The 8062-nt window shown below is 42.4% G+C and overlaps 1 long non-coding RNA gene across 1 annotated transcript; it reads left to right on the top strand.

Moving 5' to 3' along the window:
* The first annotated feature begins 1404 nt into the window (after window positions 1-1404).
* Window positions 1405-1961, top strand: LOC141252824 (uncharacterized). The gene is made up of 3 exons (XR_012314121.1): window positions 1405-1547; window positions 1623-1729; window positions 1850-1961. It is a non-coding gene; the product is annotated as an uncharacterized lncRNA (long non-coding RNA).
* The last annotated feature ends 6101 nt before the right edge of the window (window positions 1962-8062 follow it).

The raw sequence follows: 8062 nt of genomic DNA, 5'->3' as shown, positions 1-8062 counted from the left end.
AAATGCGGATTATAGTATGTTGGATGGCCCACCAACCCCTTAATAGAGGCTCAACTCCCGCGGCACCAATATTTCAAAAGGGTTCATGCAACATGGACTGTCCAGACATTGCCCCCTCATCCATAATAAAGATATCAGACAAATAACCACCACATCGATTGAAACAATACCCCCTGAGTGCCCGAACAGGTTTCAGACCCTTTGCAGGAAAGAAATATACTGGATATACCACCTAAATATACTGAAACCCGGAGAACTCAACAAATAATATACATTATCATATGCCCTGTCATCTTGATTGTATTTATCTTGTTTATTGTGTTATGTGTAGCGGTATATTAATTTCTCCATACACAAGCAAGCTTTAACCTATTCACGTTCTATCCACATTTGATTTTAAAATTTAAATTTATCTAATCAAAAAGGTTTCTTAAAACTTATTAAAAACACTCAAAGAAATAAACAAAAAACATACAAAAAAAGTTCCACTCAACTTTTAATTACATTATGTATATAGTTGTTTTAACCCCATAAGGACCGAGCCACTTTGCACGTTAATGACCGAGCCTTGTAGTAATAACTCTGGATCGCTTCACCGTATTCCAGTGATTCTGGGTTTTTCAAGACACATTGTACTTCATTTTAGTAGTAAATTTTGGTCAATATGATTTGCGTTTATTTATAAAAAATATCAAAAATTTGACAACAAATGTGAACATTTTGCAATTTTTAAACTTTGAATTTTTATTCCCTTTAATCAGATAGTTATATCACTCGCTCGTAAAACAAATCTTATTAATTTGAAGTTCGGAAGGCATAGAAGAGAGCGTATCTCGCTCACAGAATTTAGTGCCGAAAAGTCCCGGGACTAGACACGCATTATACCATCTGGATCTAGAGTGAGGAGCACTCTCCAGTAAAAGTGAATTCAATTGCTGCAGCATAAGGTAAAAAGCTTATTCTTACAATTGTATTTCACTTTTACTGCGAGCTGGTCACCTCCAATCCGGGTGAGTTATTTTTGCAATTAATAGTCTAGTCCAAGAACTGGGAAGAGATACCTATGCCTTTTTGAACTGTGTGCTTGTGATGTGATCAGTGTATGAGTGTGATATAGTGGTACTTGTACTTAGAAGATTGTTGGTTTTGCTGCATCTTGTTTGACTGCAGAGACTGATCAACTCAGCAGGAAGGGTATCTTATAAACCATTTAGGCTATGTGCCCACGATGCAGAAATGAAGCAGAAAATTTATGCAGCGTTTCTGCATCTCCCTTGCCAGAAAAAAGCATGCGTTTTTGACGCGTTTTTCATGCGGATTTTACTTGCGTTTTTGTTGCATATCTAAAGCGTTTTTGAGACCAAATAAAGTTTATTTAAAAAAAAAAAAAGGAGAAATTCTGATGTCATTTCCTAGTTCAACCCCTCTTCACCATTTTGCTTTTTGTAAGAGAAAAGATGCCAGAGGAATTGCAGCCCCTGCGGCGCAGCAGACAATGCCTTTTGCTGCTGACTTGCTTAAATCTCATGCACTACTACGTTGAGCAGGTAATATAAAGTAGATCTTTTTTTGTGTTACATTATTTGTATGTAGTGTGTGTACTAACCTATATTGTTATATAGGAGCGGTTAAGGAGGAGAAGACGACCCAAAAAGATGTGGGTGCACCCTATCTGGCTTGAGCGTGCGGACAAGGGCCACTTCAATCTTCTTTACCAGGATTTAAGGAGGTAAGATATATGTTCATAAAGTCTAAGGTCACACGTGTATACCTTTTTTTTTTTTAACGTTTTTGCTTGTATACTCTGTTACAAAATTATATTTTAATCCTATTTTTTTTTTATACAAAGTTTTCCGGAAAAATTTCAACAATTTTGCCGTCTGAAGATTACCGCGTTTGATCGTCTGCTAAGCATTATTTCTCCTGACCTGGACTACCAAGACACCGTAATGCGAAGGGCCATCTCTGCTGAGGAAAGGCTGCTCATCACCTTGCGGTAAGTTGAATGTTATATGTTTTTTATTATTTTTTAGATCTAAGCAACATATGCTGCCATGGGCAGAAAAATTATTGATTCAGTATTTCCACATTATGTTGTTCAGCTTTTATTTTTTTCTCCGATTTAGGACAATAGTACATTTTTATAATAGAAACACCTCACCAATTCTGCATTTATCAACCATAGCCTGTTTCACATGTACACATCTACAGCACCTTCCCAAAAAATGTTCTAGAGATCCGTTCCCCGTGTGTCGTGTGTGTTTTCCGTGTTGTAGTTGTGTGCGTTACGTGTGCTGCACCTGGATCACATGGACGGACTTCTGCGAGTCAGCACTACAATCGATAATCCCAGGAGTCGGTGCTGAACGCTGCCTTCATCATGGTTCTCTACTGGCACTGTGCTCAGCACCAGCAGGGACCATGATGGGGGGGGGGGTTAGTATTGTGTCCCCAACTGTAAAAATTAAGAATAAAGTAATAGCAATCATTATGTCTCTTGTCTCCGGTATGTCTGGAAACTGTCATCACTCTTACCGGAGAAACTGATTAGTTAGTTAGTCACCCTGTGGTGATGGCTCCCCTGTGTCTGTGTACCTAATTTTGGCTTTACCATGAGATCAGCATGCACACAGATCAGATTGAAAAGGTCACTGATGTGTGAACTCTAGAGCAAACATCGTAGGCAAACACAGACACAAAATGAAAACAGAATAGAATTGATGTGTGAACTCAAGAGCAAACAAAATCTGAAAAAACAAATACTAAAATGTGTGTCCAAACCCACCCCCCCCAAAAAAAAAGCCGATCGCTGGAATAGTATTTTGTAATAGTCATTTTTAACAGAGTAATCAGAATTGATTGTTGGCTTGTATTTCTTTCTATGGCTTTTCTAATTATCTATTTTTCCTTTTCAGGTTTTTGGCCACAGGAGAGAGCTATACATCACTGCACCTCCAATTTCAGGTTGGTAAGTCCACCATTTCCAGAATTGTGAGGTGCACATGTAGCGTCATCTGGCAGAAGTTGCAGCCCATTGTGATGCCTTCCCCAACCGAGGAGACTTGGCTGCAGGTCGCAGCAGGCTTTCAAACTGTGGCCAATTTCCCCAACTGCATAGGTGCTGTTGATGGCAAACATGTCAGAGTTCAGCAGCCACCACGATCAGGATCACGCTTCTTTAATTATAAGAAGTATTTTTCTGTGGTCCTGATGGCGGTGGCTGATGCACATTACAAATTTGTTGCCATCGACGTTGGTGCTTATGGCAGTACAGGGGACTCTCGGGTGTTTAGATCATCACAGATTGGGCTGCAAATTCTTCAAGATGGCGGAACGCTCCCAGCCTCAAGACCTTTGCCGGGTTCCACACATCCAGTTCCTTTTGTGATGGTATCGGATGAGGCATTTCCCTTACAGACCAACCTGCTGCGCCCATACCCACGAAGGGCTCTGGATGACCGGCGGAGGATTTTTAATTATCGGCTGAGTCGTGCACGCAGATATGTGGAATGCACCTTCGGAATCATGTGTAGTCAGTGGAGGATCTTTCACACTGCCATACAGTTGGATACGGAGACCGTTGACACTGTAATTAAGGCATGCTGTGTACTCCACAACTATGCTTGTGAGTACAGCACTGAACAAGATGAGGAGTCACAGCTGTGTGAATTAATTACAGTTGTCAACTCTGGTCAGGGAAGGACATCCAACTCTGGTGCCAGGGTGAGAGAAACCTTCGCTGACTACTTCATGAGTGCTGAATGTGCCGTGCAATGGCAATACTCCTATGCCGGTGTTGAGCAGCCTGACCAGCAGAGAAGATCTGATCATCAGTAAAGAAGAACTTCCTGTCTTCAATTTTATCGGAAAAATGTTTAAAAAAGTTTTCATAAAATAAAAAATAAATGTTGTTTAAATTGTAATTTGTCACAAATATTTTTTTAATTCCCACCTTTTAACTATTGTTTTAGGACCAAACGTCCACGCAAAAGTGAACAACCCACAAGTATCAGTGCCTGGAAATTAGCGTTACTACCTAGAGCGCTCTTCCCAAGTACTGTCTGCTAAAGTCATCCCTCACCATTGTTATTTGCTTGCGCAAAGAGCAGAACTGGCAAAAAACAGTGTTGAGAGTAGTATCCATCCAAAACTTTGTTGTGGTCAAAAATATCAAAGTATATTTTGAATTTTAAAATGACTGTAGACAGTCGACCACACACGTAGAGTAGGTGAAAAAAAAAACATTAAGAGTTTCTCTGACCTGCGCTATTGTGAGCACAGATCGGGGGACCACTTTTTCAGTTAAACCAAATCAAACCACATATACACTTGAAAAGTAAAATGAACACATAGATTAACAATTTTTTTTTTAATAAACAATATAGAAGAAATTTAAATATTTTTAAAACACAAAACAAAAAACTTAAGTGATGCTGCTGCTGGTGGTGGTGGAGTCACACTGCGATTAAATAAATTATGAATGACATTAACTATGGCTGGGGTTGATGGCATAACTGATGCCCCATCAATAGCCATTAACAGAGCATTTGCTGCTGTAAGGTAAATGTTCTGCTTCTCTCGTGGCATGGATCGGAGGCGGCCAGCTATGGATAAGCCAAATAAATCGAGGGGATCCTCCTGGCAAGTCCTTTCCACAAGACTGAGGGTACGTTTTAGCAGGGCTTCAAACAGACAACTCGCACCCTTGTGGCTTTTAGACTTTTTCTTGGTCGCCCTTCTCGATGCCACGGGACGAGCAGAAGCAGACCCCGTCCCAGTGGGCCTCGACACATCACCAGTAGAGCTACCGGCAGCGCTTGGACCAGGAGCAGCAGTCCCCAAAACGGTGTCGATGTCCACTTGAGTGACGGAATAACTTGCGGGACAACCATCATTGGCAGAAGCAGATGTCTCAGGCGATGCAAGATGGACAATTGGATGTAATTCCTCCTCTTCTTCTTCCTTTATTGGGTGGGTAAGTGTAGATGGGGCACTGATGTTGCCTTCAGTTCTTAAAGAAAAGGTTAAAAATCCTGTTAATAAAAATTTTTTGTAAACATTGCAATCAATATTTATTGCGAAATTACCTCCGCAAACTCCTGCTGGTTAGCATGAACGCAAGCTCATCTGCATACGGTAATTTTCTTTTACGTGGCGATGCGCCACTTTTCACCAACTGGTGATACTTCACCAGCCGGTCGGTGGCTGATCGCCATCGACTCTTCACATCACACACTGCAATAACAAAACCAAAACAATTTATTAACTTCTTTAACAACAAAAATTAAATTAAAAATAGATCTAGCAAAAAGGTAAAAATCAATACTTACTAATTTCCTCTTGGGCATCACGATCCTCATTGATCCACTGGGGATAGATTTCCCGCAAGACAGAGGTCCAGGCGTCCTTTTTTCTCTGCTTGTCTTTATACAAGTCGCTAGCTCTGTCCCATATTTCAGGATATTTTTCAATCTATAGTGAATAACATGAATATTTTTTTTAAAAAAAAAAGGGTGGAATAAAAGAGTAATAAAGAAAAAAACAAAAAAACATTCTAACAAACAAACGAAAAACATATGACGATATCTCCACACACAACAACACCAACCCCTCACCTATATTGTACAGTTCTTTCACACGTTAATCTCCGGGACGAGTGGTGATGCCATTTTACACACATAACGGAGACCCACACACAGACCCATTCCAAAGCACATATCTGTAGTAATGTGGATATGTGTATTAACCTTACAGCGTATGCAGGAGCTTTGAGTCAATGAACCTACATACGCTGTCCAAGAATCTTTCAGTTCAAGAAATAATTCTAAAAAAAAAAACGTGGGCTCCCGCATAGTTTTAATAAGTAGCAGAGGGAAAGCAGACGGTTGAGGGCTGATGTTATAGTCTTGGAAGTAGGCAATAACCATGGCCCCTTCCCTTGCTATTAATACCAGCCCGCAGCAGTTAGCTTAGCCTTTACTGGCCATTGTACAGGGGGACCCCCACAAAAAAAATGACATGGGGTCCCCCTATAAGTTGTAGCCAGCAAAAGCTAGGCAGACAGCTGTGACCTGATATTAATAGCCAAGAAAGGGGCCATGGTTGTAGGTCCCCTCCCAGGCTATAATATCAGCCCTCAGCCGCCCCAGATTCGGCGCATTATATTTGTGCGCCAAATCTGGTGCTTAGCCTCGCTCTTCCACGCTGCTCTGGTGCGGTGGCAGGGGGTAATAGTGTTGGGGTTCATGACAGCGCCAGCTGCCATGAAGCCCAGGTTATTAATGATGGGCGTCTATTAGACACCCCCATTACTAACCTACAAAGTGTTAAAAAAAAAAACACAATACACCCAGAAAATTTTTTTTTTATTTGAAATAAAACACCATTTTATTTAATTCTTAGTTTACTTAAAAAAAAATAGTTACCTGTCCACGTTCCTGCGCTGATCTCCCATGCACAGCTGTCACATCTGGAGATGTGACAGCTGTCATGGCTGCTGTAAGCTCACGCTGCCGGGAACACGTCCGCTCCCGGCAGCGGGAGCCACTGACTGAGGTCACCGGAGTGCATTCAGTCAGCGCAGCTCCGGAGACCTCCTTTACAGCCCTGCTGTACCGTGGGAATTTCTCACGGTACAACAGGGCCGTAAAGCAGCTTACCGGAGCAGCTGGGACTGAACTCTGGCGAACCCGCTTATGCAATGACGGGGCTGCTTTACGGCCCCATCATTCTAGCGGCGGCAGCGGTTCAGAGCGGTCACATTCTATGTGGCTGCTCTGAACTGGAGATCATCGTGGGACACTCGTGGACTACTACGGAGGGGTAAGGATAAGGTTGTGGTTTATTATTTTATATTTTATTACAGGAGATCAATGGCTTCGGGGAATTAGGTGTCTAGGTGAGTATAGGTGTAGTTTTTTATTTTTTATTTATTTTAGGTGGCGATCGGCAGGGACAGGTAATGATTTAATTTTCATAGGTAACCACTGGCCACCAATGAAAAAAACAGGGACAGTAAATAATATTGGGGGCAATAATACAAATTAAAAAAAAAAAAAAATAGTAAGAGGGACAATAATATATGGGGGCTAGAATTTAATTTTGGGCCACATTTTACAGCAGGAGCAGGGTGATGGGAACTACTGCTCTCATCGAGCTGCTCCTGCTGGCACTAGTGGACGGGGAACAGACATAGGCCGATGGGAGTAGTAGTCTCACATCGGCCTATGTCTCCCTGCTGACACCAGCGCACACAGACCCGATACAGACCCGACACAGACCCGACACAGACCCCACACAGACCCCACACAGACCCCACACAGACCCCACACAGACCCCACACAGACCCCACAGAGACACATTCAGACACTTACCACACTTATCATGAATCCCACGTTGAGATTCATGCGCTTGTACCACCCCACGTTAGCAGCCATGATCCTGGTAGACGGGAATACTATGGGATTCTCGTCTTCCTGGATTATGGGATGCTCATGGGATGGCTGGAACGCCACGACATGAGGTCACTTCCTATTTGATGTGGTTTTGTGCTACAAGACCGCATCAAATGCGCTTCAATTCCGCAAGTCTTTTTACATATTTGCGGATTTGAAGCGTCCCAATGCAAGTCAATGGCGGCCATTCCGCTGCGTTTCCGCAAAATTAATGAACATGCTGCGGATTTTTTTGCGCTGCATAAACGCTGCGGAAAAATCCGCAGCATGTGCATTGACATTGCGGAATGCCATTGGGGACCATAGGGTGCGGATTACCAAGCGTTTTTGATGCGTTTCTGCTGCGGAAATTCCGCATTAAAAACGCATCGTGGGCACGCAGCCTAACTGGGTGTATTGTAGTATCAGTGGCTGAGTGCCTGACTACAGAATAATAGGATGTGTGTCTGTGTGGCCTGCCTATTGGACCCGTGGACCCGTGGCTTTGTGCCTATTGTTGATATTGTGCTAGCACTGATTTTGAGGCAAGTATGGGAAACTTGTCGAGTAAATGGAGACAGAAACCCAATGGAAAGACAGCAAAAAGTAGAATGTTCAGATAACGTGAA

This window comes from Phyllobates terribilis, unplaced genomic scaffold (assembly GCF_046119375.1).
Source record: "Phyllobates terribilis strain yellow unplaced genomic scaffold, ASM4611937v1 Scaffold_2__4_contigs__length_985480577, whole genome shotgun sequence".
NCBI classification, from domain to species: domain Eukaryota; kingdom Metazoa; phylum Chordata; class Amphibia; order Anura; family Dendrobatidae; genus Phyllobates; species Phyllobates terribilis.
Note: the sequence above shows the minus strand (reverse complement) of the source record. Positions and strands in the feature narration are given on the sequence as shown.